Genomic DNA, 10,303 nt, shown 5'->3' on the forward strand with positions numbered 1-10,303 from the left:
CTGGGAACTCTCCTGACCCACTCAGAACTAAGTCCTTCCTGCAAGGAAGGGGCAGCCCTGTAAACTTATCCCTGGGAAGAGCTTCTCAATCCCAGGCCACAGGTGGTGAGCATCCAAGCCCTGCCCATTAGACACCATACTATTCCCCAAACAGGGTGACAACCAAGAACTTTCCCCACATATTTCTCAATGCTCACCAACCAATGGAGCTGCCCGGCTAAAAGCCATTAGAGATGTTGAGGATAAGTTGATATGAAATCCTTGAATCTCAGAGTGGAAGGGGAATGCTTAAATAATTTCCCTAATCTCTTCCCCATCCCAATAATTCATCTCCCCGTGAATATAGGGGAGTAAGCGAGGCAGCAGAGGGAAAGGCGGAAGTACTCTGCCTAATGTTTCTTTAGGGATTGAAGTCCCAGTGTAAGTGTCCCCTTACACGCTACATGTCTCTATAATGGTAAAGAAAACCACCTGGAAGGACATGAACTGTGCTGCCATAACAGCCACATTGCCTGAGAAACAGGAAGGATTATAGGTGATTATTTTCCTTTGGCTCTTTGTATTTTTGGTCTTCCAAGTTTTCTGAATACAAGAGTTTTGCTACTGGGGCAGGGAAAGCAAGAGAAGACCCCTTTAAAAAAAAAATAAACTAAAAGGGAAGAGAATTCCTGAACTTTGCAGAGCTGCAATGCTGAGTAGGCATTTGACCTGAGACCCCCTCCCTGCTTCATTCTTCCTGGGTCATTGTCATATATTATGTGGAAATGCCATTTGGGGACACAATGCCCAACATCTGTAACAGCATTGCCCTGGAAGTGTCCAAAGTGCTCTTAAACAGGATTAGAGTCTACTTTTACTTCTCCTTACCCACTCCAGTGTTCTTGCCTGGAGAATCCCGGGGATGGTGGAGCCTGGTGGGCTGCTGTCTATGGGGTTGCGCAGAGTTGGACACGACTGAAGTGACTTAGCAGTAGCAGTTACCTCTCCTTAGCTAATGAAGAGGGTGGCATGAAATGACTTTTCCAGAACAGCCTCCACTTAGCATCCCCATAGGATGAACATTCAGGCATGCCCTCGATCAATCTTCTCAAACTGACTAAACCAACACCTCAGAGGTTCCAAACTATTACAAAACCAAAGTCACAAAAAATCTGTAGATATTCAGAGTTCAAGTTGACAATATCAAAAAATACAATGTAATATCACAGTGCTGTCCATAATACAGACATAATTTGTGTTAAGATATTAATTTATAAAGCTATATCAGTAGCTTTGTCCTATAATAGGAAAGAAAGTTTTGTAAAAACCATCTGTGATTCTACCCATAGCCTCATCAAAAGTCTAGGTTGACGCCCTCATTGAATGTAAGGCCAGGTCTCACATCCCATCCTCACACCCTATCTTGCCCCAGTGTTATCTCAGATGCAAGCTCCAACTATCATGATAGACTCAGTCCTGATGGCAAGTCCACTTGGAATGGCAGAAATTCCTAAGATAATTTGGGACACATTGCTGAAAATGCAGCTTAGTAGCATGGAGATGCTCTCTTGCAAAGCCCCCACCAACATACACACAATCAACTACAGATTCAGAATTTTTGCAATCAGAAAAATAAAAGTTTCTTTAAATTAATAGCTTTTCTATCTGTGGTTGTAGCAAATTCCACATAGACCCTCTGAAACTATCCAAGGGTGAAAACAGTCTTCACAAAGTGTTGCTTTTAGAAATGCTGGCCAGCTTACCCCACAGGGACCTCACTGACTCTGGGCTCTTGTGAGTCTTCTGTGAAAGTGTTTTACCCAGAGACTTTTCTGATTGAAAGTGTTTAAGCCCAGCATTGTTTGCTGGTGCCTAAGTCTCTGTCTGAGTGGTGCCTGAATCACTTAGGTGGCAGAGCCACCTAAGTCACTGACACCGTCTCTCTGAGCCATGTACTTCAAAATGCCAGCTGCTCCTTCCAGGGAGTAGAGCAGGAAAAGAGTTTAAAAGCACACATTGAATCCTGCCAGGCAAGCACTTGGCAACCAAGAGCACTGCATTCTGGATCCAAGGCTCGGATTGGCTAGGGGAGAATGCTGGAGCCAGAAGTAGTTCAGGGATGCATGGATGCTGGGAACTTCATCAGGGATTCACCAAGATTTTCTACACCAATATATGGTAAGAGATACATTTTATATTGCGATCCAGTACACACAGAGAGCTGCAAGTAGACACAGATAAAAACACAGAACTAAAACCAGCTCCTAGATTTCAGATCCACCAACTCTGCCTGCGAGTTGGTGATGGACAGGGAGGCCTGGCGTGCTGCAATTCATGGGGTCGCAAAGAGTCGGACACAACTGAGTGACTGAACTGAACTGAACTGAACTCTGCCTGCTGAGGAATAGCCATTTAATAACCATTTCTTGAATGAACAAAGCAAACCCAAACCTTAGTGAAACAATACTTACCAGTCTGATATTTGCTGTTCTATTTTATTCTTTTTCATTTCTTTAAAAAGGTAATGAGCTGCAACTCACTAAAGTGATGTCACTGCTGCCATCACAAACAGAGTCCTGTTCTGACAGGACTTCTATGCACGGCCTTGTCTTCATTGAAGATCCCTGAAATTTGTCCTGTGGGAAGCCAGGGCTTGGGGACATTGGAGGCAAGTGGGACCACACGGGGACGTAACCAGCTCAAAGGAAGACTGTTGGGGAGGGGGGACAGGGATGCCACAAAGCTGCCGGAGGGCAAGGGCACTTCTCTCTGGGTGAGACAGACCTACGTCATGTCTCCCCATCCCAGTCCACATGCTGTCACTGTCCCCTCTTATGAAACCCTCTTCACACCCAAGAAGATTTTACAAATGGAGTCAGAAGTCAGGCTGGCTTCATCTAGGTATCACTGGAAGGACCAGGCAGGGGGTAAAAAAGGGTTGTTTAAGCTGCTGTGAAAATTACAGCTGCTGCTGCTAAGTCACTTCAGTCGTATCCGACTCTATGCGACCCCGTAGACGGCAGCCCACCAGGCTCCGTCCCTGGGATTCTCCAGGCAAGAACACTGGAGTGGGTTGCCATTTCCTTCTCCAATGCATGAAAGTGAAAAGTGAAAGTGAAGGCGCTCAGTCGTATCCGACTCCTAGCGACCCCATGGACTGCAGCCTACCAGGCCCCTCTGTCCATGGGATTTTCCAGGCAAGAGTACTGGAGTGGGGTGCCATTGAGTAACCTGGTAAAGGGAAAATCCACTCAGAGCCAAAAGGGAGGAATTAAGCAACTTTGTAAATAAAGGGATCATTACTCTTGATGCATTAATACACCCTTAAGCCCTATCAAAAACTTCCTATTTCAAGATGAATGAAGAGCATTAGATGCTCATTTCCCAAGCTGGGTGGGCTGTTTTCACTGCCCAGCGCGGGGGGTCTGAGGTCAGCAGGGGCTGGCCCAGGTGGTGCACTAGTGGAGCTACACTGGGGTTCTAGGAGGGGATGGTCCCCACCTCTCTGTGATTATGAAGGTTGTAACCACAGCCCTGTTTTTCACTGAAGGGATATGCCCGCTGCACACCTGATGAAGTTGGGAGGAAAGTTCTATGCCAGTGCACTTGCCTCCTCCAAGTTTCATCATCATTCACCAAGTAAGCATAATTGCTCCAGGTTTAAGAGATGCTGGGAATAGGGGCGCTGTTGGTAATTGCCTAATGGGCAGACGAAATGAGGTGTGAGGCACATTGGTGTGAAAAAAGCAATAGCCACAAGTTTATTAACATTGAGAATTAAAATAAGCTCTGCCCCAGCCAAACAGTCCTTGCTGCAATGAATCCCATTATCCCTCTAATAACTGCACAGTGCTCCACTGGATGCTCTCTGCCCCGGGAGATGGAGAGGCCTTCATACAGGTCACCTCTCTGCAAGCTTCAGAAGCTGCAATCTGGTTCACTGATGACTGTCAGGGAGGAAACACAAACACCCCCTGCCTCCCCTGTAGCTCCTCTACATGCGTGCTAAGTGGCTTCAGTAGTGTCTGACTCTTCGAGACCCTCTGGACTGTGGCCCGCTGGGCTCCTCTGTCCACAAAATTCTCCAGGCAAGAATACTGGTGTAGGTTGCCATTCTCTTCTGTAGGAGATCTTCCCACAGTTCCTCTAATTCCACTTAAATCCACAGGCAGGTACTTGAAGAGCTGTGAAAGAGGGAAGCCAAAGAGAACGATACGCCATTGTGTTGTGGGTGCCTTTTTAAACAATTGCCAATCAGCATTTACGAAGGTGTACTATAGGGTTCTGGAGCTGAATGTTACTGTGTCCACCTGATGGAACTCAGGGGCCCTGCCTGGGGCTCGACAACCAGCCTTGTCTTCTTTCTTAAACCTTGATCATGTTATCAAATATTTCTAGATACCCAGTGCTAGGAGAAGAGTTGCTCTTGACCTCGAGCACATTTAATCTATGCAGAAAACAAAGCTCTCCAGGGTAAAATAATCAGAAAGCAATCAGTGAATGCTGAAGCCAGGACCTAATGAAAATGCAAAGAAAGGAGAGCCAGGGCTGTCAGAGCTCCCAGAGGATGTGCAGCTGAGGTATAGGAAAGGCAGCGGGAACGGCATGAACAAAACTTACAGACTCAAGGCACTCAGAGTGAACAAGAGTCTGACCAGGCAGAAGGCCGGCTCTGAGTTGGGAACTAGCAGAGAGTGAGCTTGGGTGGGCAGAGAGAGCCGCACAGGGAGAACCAAGCATGGAGTCTGGATCTAATGCTGGATTCAAAGGGAATACTTGTAGGTTTCAGAAAAGAGGAATCATGGGATTTAAGACTTTAAATCACTCTATGCTAAATTCGCTTTGTGTTGTTAAATTTTGATTTACCTTAAATTTGATGAATTTCACTCACTTTATATTCACAGCCACCAACTTCAAATGGACCTTTGGTGTTTCCCTGCAATCCAACTCCATCGCCCTGGTCCCTTTACTCCCTTAGTTGCTGAGTGACAACTGTGCACTTTATTGTCTCTTCTCAAACATTCAGCACTTCTGCCAGCACCCGGCTCTCAGCTGCTGACCCTGAATCCTATTCTTACTCCTCCCACCTCTAACCCACTAGCATGCCTGCCTGCCCCCCGCCAAGCTCTGGTCGCTCTCATTTCTTTGAATGGACCTTCCTGCTCCAATGGAGGGCGTCCCTCCACCTGTGTGCCAAACCAGCCCCCTCCCTTACTCAAGGTCACTCCTCCTCTTCTCCCCAACTCCCATCAGCATACACACTGCAACAATTTCTCTCTTCTTAAAGAAAAAACAAACAAAAACTGTTTCTTGCCCTCACGTTTCAGGTCCTGTCCCATTTCTCTGCTCCCCTTTGCAAGATGATTCCTCTAACGAGCTAAGCTGTCTGCATCTGCACCCTGCATGGCCTATAGCAGGCATCCTCTCATGCACCCGCTTCAGTCAGGCTTGGGCCCACCCTGTCACCATACCGCTCTCCTCACCCCTGACCTCTACGCTGTTAAATGCAAGGGTCATTCTCATCTTATTTGAGCTCTCAGCAACTTTCTTCACTTGGTTTCCAGAACACTTCTCCTCCTTAGTCTCTGGCTGGTTTCTTCCCATTTTTTTCAACCTCTAAAAATTATAGTGCCTCAGTGCCCAGTCTTTGGACCTGTTCTCTGTCTAAACTATATCACTTTGGTCTCATCCAATCTCATAGTTGTAAACACCATCTATTTGCTAACAAGCCCCAAATTTATGTCTTCATTGTGGACCCATTCCAGATTCCAGAGATCTCTATTTGGGTGTCTAACAGGCATCTCAAATTCAGAATTTTCAGAAACAAATTCCTGGTTCCTGGTCCACCTCCCACTCCAGCATGACACACACACTCATCACCTCCTCCTCCCACATCCTCCTCCGTGCATGTCCTTTGGTCAGGACCAAAACCTTGGTCCTCCTTGACACCACTTTCGAATCCATCAGCAAATCCAGTTGACTCTGCTTTCACACTCTATCCAGACTCTGACCACTTACCATCTCCACTACCACCTCCCTGCTCCAAACCACCACCTGCAGCAGCCTCTGGGCTGCTTTTCCCGCCTCTCGCATATCAGTTCAACACATCAGCCAGAATGACGCTTTTCAAATAGATGCAAATCATGTCATTTCTCTGCTCAAAGCCTTCAAATGACTTTGCAGATCACCCAGAATAAAATCCAACAATCTTACAATGGCCTGAAGATTCTTACACTCTCTGGCTCCAGTTCCTTCTCTGACTCTGCCTTCCCTCTCTTGCTCTGCTCAGCATGCCAACCCCTTGCTGTTTCTCAAACCAAGTTCCTTCTGGCTGAAATAGAATCCCCTCAGACAGTCACAAGGCCTACTCCTTCAGTTCCCTCAGATCTGGCTCAGTGTCACTTGATCAGCAAAGCCTTCCTTGGCCAACCCACATAAGCCCATTCTGTTTAACTTCTCTCCATTCAGCCTATCACCATCTGTTAAAGCATATTTTACTTGCCACTCATTCAGCATCTCTCCCTTAGAATATAAGCCCATTTGGGGCAGGATGTATGTCAGTGTCTAATATGTAGCAGGCATTCAAGAAATACTCAATGAAGGAATGGGATGGGAGGGGGCTGTGAAGGAGGTTCAGTTGGGCAGTGGACATATGTATACTTAAGCTGATTCACCTTGTTGTATGGGCTTCCCTGGTGCCTCAGGCAGTAAAGCATTTGCCTGCAATGCAGGAGACCTGGGTTTGATCCCTGGGTAGGGAAGATCCCCTGGAGAAGGAAATGGCTACCCACTCCAGTATTCTTGCTTGGAGAATTCCATGGACAGAAGAGCCTGGTGGGCTACATTCCATGGGGTCACAAAGAACTGGACACGACTGAGCAACTAACAGGTTTACATGGCAGAAAACAACACAACATTATAAAACAATTATCCTTCAATTAAAAATTAAAAAAAAAAACACTTGGCGAGTGAACAATATTTATTTGAACCCTCTCTTCTGAGCACTTGCCATGGACAAGGAAAAATTTTTTCTCTGCTCTAGCTATCCTTTGCTGGCGGTTCAACATCCGTGGCTTGATATAACTCCCATGAATGTCACAAAACCTACCTTGAACACAGGGTGTTGCTGCCATCCCCTTTCCTCCATGTCCACACCTTTCAGGATCACCAAGGTGAGTTTATATCCACCCTCTGTTCCCTTGTCTGGGAAATGAGTTTTCTGATGCCAGCTGCCGCTTGGCAAAACAAAAGTAACTGACCATAACCAACAGTTTCCTTCCATTAAGCTGAGGAAGCAGTGGCTGGGATGTCAAGTTTTAGTCCTTCCATCTACTTACTGTGTGATTTTGGCCAAGTTTTTTAATCTCCTGGATGTCAGTTTTCTTAAAAATAGGGTGGGAAAAGTAAAGCTAAATTCTGGAGTTATTGTAGGATTAAATGAAATGGAGAATGGAAAATACTCAGCCCATAGCACTTGCCCACTAAATGTTGGTTGTCTGTCTCTCCCCATCATGAAATGAAGCAGAACTCCATGGTTCTCCCCGCTGTCCTCCACCTGCCTTTTGTCTGCAGGAAAACTTCAAAGAACAAATTGAATAGAGAAGTGAAAAAATGCAGAAGCAAAGGAAAACAGACAAGACCAAATAGTAATAGTTTAGCCATTAGACAAAGCCAAAGACCTTTAGTTCCTCCTCCTCAAGAGCTATAGATAATATTCTGAGCCACATCTTCTGAGCTGTCTTGTAGATACTGAAAGCCCTGCCAGGTGGAAGAAGTTAACTACATGATGACCAGACTGTACCCATGACATAACTGCCACAATTCTGAGAACTGCCTCAAAGAAATGGGAACAAACAAACCCCTAGAACTGAAGATTAACTGTATTTAATCAAAATGATACTGGTCAGACCACCACATGACCAATCAAGATGACTGTCAGAGCTCACTGTGCTTTTTCTGCACACAGCCCCCCTCCTTCTGCCTCTACACCCCTGAAACTCTCCTTTGAAAGCTCTTGCCCGCTGGTTGTCAGGAGAGAGTCAGCCTTTGGACATAAATCTGCCCTCTCCTCAAATAAAGCAAATTTCCTTTACTCCAACCTTGCCTGTTGAGTATTGGCTTTTGAATGGCAAACAACTGGACCTCACTTTCATTAATAATCAGAAGGTGATCCTAGAACCGCTCTGAAATCACAGTTTCTGTTCTTTTTCTTTCTTTCTTTCTTTCTTTCTTTTTTTTTTTTTTTTTTTGCACAGCTTGCAGGATCTTTTTTCCCCAACCAAGGATGGAACCTGGGCCCTCAGCAATGAGAGCACAGAGTCCTAACAACCACTGGACCACTATGGAATTCCCCCAGATTGCAATTTTTAACCCAACACTTGACCATTTCCCTCCAGATGGAGATGCCTGATGCAGACCAGCAATGGCTGTCTAAAACTGTTTAGGCCATTCCCCACTCCCCTCCCCCTCCTCCTTCACACGCACCCACAGAGGGACAGGCTGCCCTTGGCACCCCTCTCACATTTATGGCTGTACTTCTCCGTCCTGCAAGGGTGGTGAACTGAATTCAGAAAAATGACAGGTCGTTACAAATATATTGCATGTTGTAAAATAAAAGAATGTCCTTGTTAGAGAGCCAAATGACTTACTTTGGGAATAACTTTAAATATTAGGCATAAGATATTGCGAATGCAGAATGCATGTGTTACACTCTGGTAGAGCACTTTAAATACACATGTGATGCTACAATATCGATACATGTGGATGTTAGCATTAATCCTTTAACTGGAATGCTCCCTGACAGTAACTCTCCATTACTCAATTCTTTATTGATTTGGGTTCATCTCTAAAAGTTCAGACTTGGAGAATACTCAGGCCAAATCTCAGTTGAGGAGAGCAGCATGGACTGTTGGTAATTATCCAATGAATTCCAGTAATTATGCAATGAATTACAAACTGTCTATACCAGTATTTCCTGGAATTCAAGAAACATGGATATGTGAATTCAGCAACATACCTGTGAACTTTTCAGGATACTTTTGGGGAGTGGGTTGGGGAAATGGGGTGTCCAGTAGGAGGACTTTGTCCAGTTCCCACTGCCCTAGTGCTTATTCATCCACATCTCCTAACCCCAATTTTTATAAATGTATGTATTCATATGACTTTTGGTTTTAATCTGCCACCATTCCCTTATGCCTCTAAAGAAAAAAGAAAAAAAGGAAAGGAAAAACTAAGGAACCCCTAACTGGCTATGTGTATTATTTTGGGTAAATCACTATTTGTATACATAGCTTAACTAAAGTTCTATGATTATGGCTCTGAAACCAGCACTTTGACATAGGTCATGGACCTCTTCAAGAGTCAAGTAATAACAGGCTCTGCCCTCAACTGGGCTGACAGGTAAAATTCTCCGCAAAGATATATCTGACTGTGGGTGTTCCTAGGCTCTTGCAAACCAACTGTTAACGAGTCCACCATTTGGCAGAGTTGAGTATGTCTTTTGTTGAGGAAGTAGTTTTTCTGATGTTAATTTTCACTTTGTTTCATTTAATTTCCTTTTTTGGCTGTGTTGTGTGGCTGGTGTGATCTTAGTTCCCTGACCAGGGATTGAACCTGCACCCTTGGCAGTGATAGCACAGAGTCCTAACCACTGGACCACCAGGGAATTCCCCTTGTTCATTTTCAACAACAAACTTATCAAATTGAATGAGTATGTAATTCTGATGGTAAACGAGTCTGGGAATGAGGGAGAAGCCTCCAGATACTTCTGAAGACATAGCATCTCTCCCACTTTCAATGGTCCTTTCCTTTGTCCTCTGTCGTAACAAATATTCATTGCATGGTCTTCCAAGCCAGATGCAGGCAATACTAACTAAACTCCTGAGCTTGCATTTTTCCTATGAGTCATGACTAGCCAGATGACCAAAGGAAGACGAAGCTGCAGTTCTCTCTGGGGAACTACAGGGCAAGAGAAAGCTTGTTCAAACTCTCATTCCTCAGTGAGTTAGGTTATCTCCTGGTGCAAATCAGTAGGTCAAGGAGCACTGCTCTCCTTGGAGTAATCACATATGGCACTTGCTACAGAAATAGGGAGTATGGAGCCTGCTGAAATCAAAGGAGTGGGTGCAGTCTGCACCCACCTCTGAAGTGAGTCTCCTTCAGTCAGTCAGAAAACTAGCCTTCCTACGGGACTTTACAGTGGCTTTCAAGACCTTTTCACGTCCTCAACCAAGGACCATTAACAAATGTGTTCCCTTGAGTATCCATTCAGCACTCATGCTGTTGACTGATAGGGCAAGGGGGAGGAGCACTCATTCAACAAATG

The 10,303-nt window shown here is 45.3% G+C and overlaps 1 long non-coding RNA gene across 1 annotated transcript; it reads left to right on the forward strand.

Annotated features, from left to right (window-relative positions):
• The first annotated feature begins 3,528 nt into the window (after window positions 1–3,528).
• Window positions 3,529–8,077, forward strand: LOC112446335 (uncharacterized). The gene is made up of 3 exons (XR_003034266.2): window positions 3,529–3,618; window positions 7,022–7,151; window positions 7,505–8,077. It is a non-coding gene; the product is annotated as an uncharacterized lncRNA (long non-coding RNA).
• The last annotated feature ends 2,226 nt before the right edge of the window (window positions 8,078–10,303 follow it).

This window comes from Bos taurus, chromosome 4 (assembly GCF_002263795.3).
Source record: "Bos taurus isolate L1 Dominette 01449 registration number 42190680 breed Hereford chromosome 4, ARS-UCD2.0, whole genome shotgun sequence".
In the NCBI taxonomy this organism is placed as follows: Eukaryota; Metazoa; Chordata; class Mammalia; order Artiodactyla; family Bovidae; genus Bos; species Bos taurus.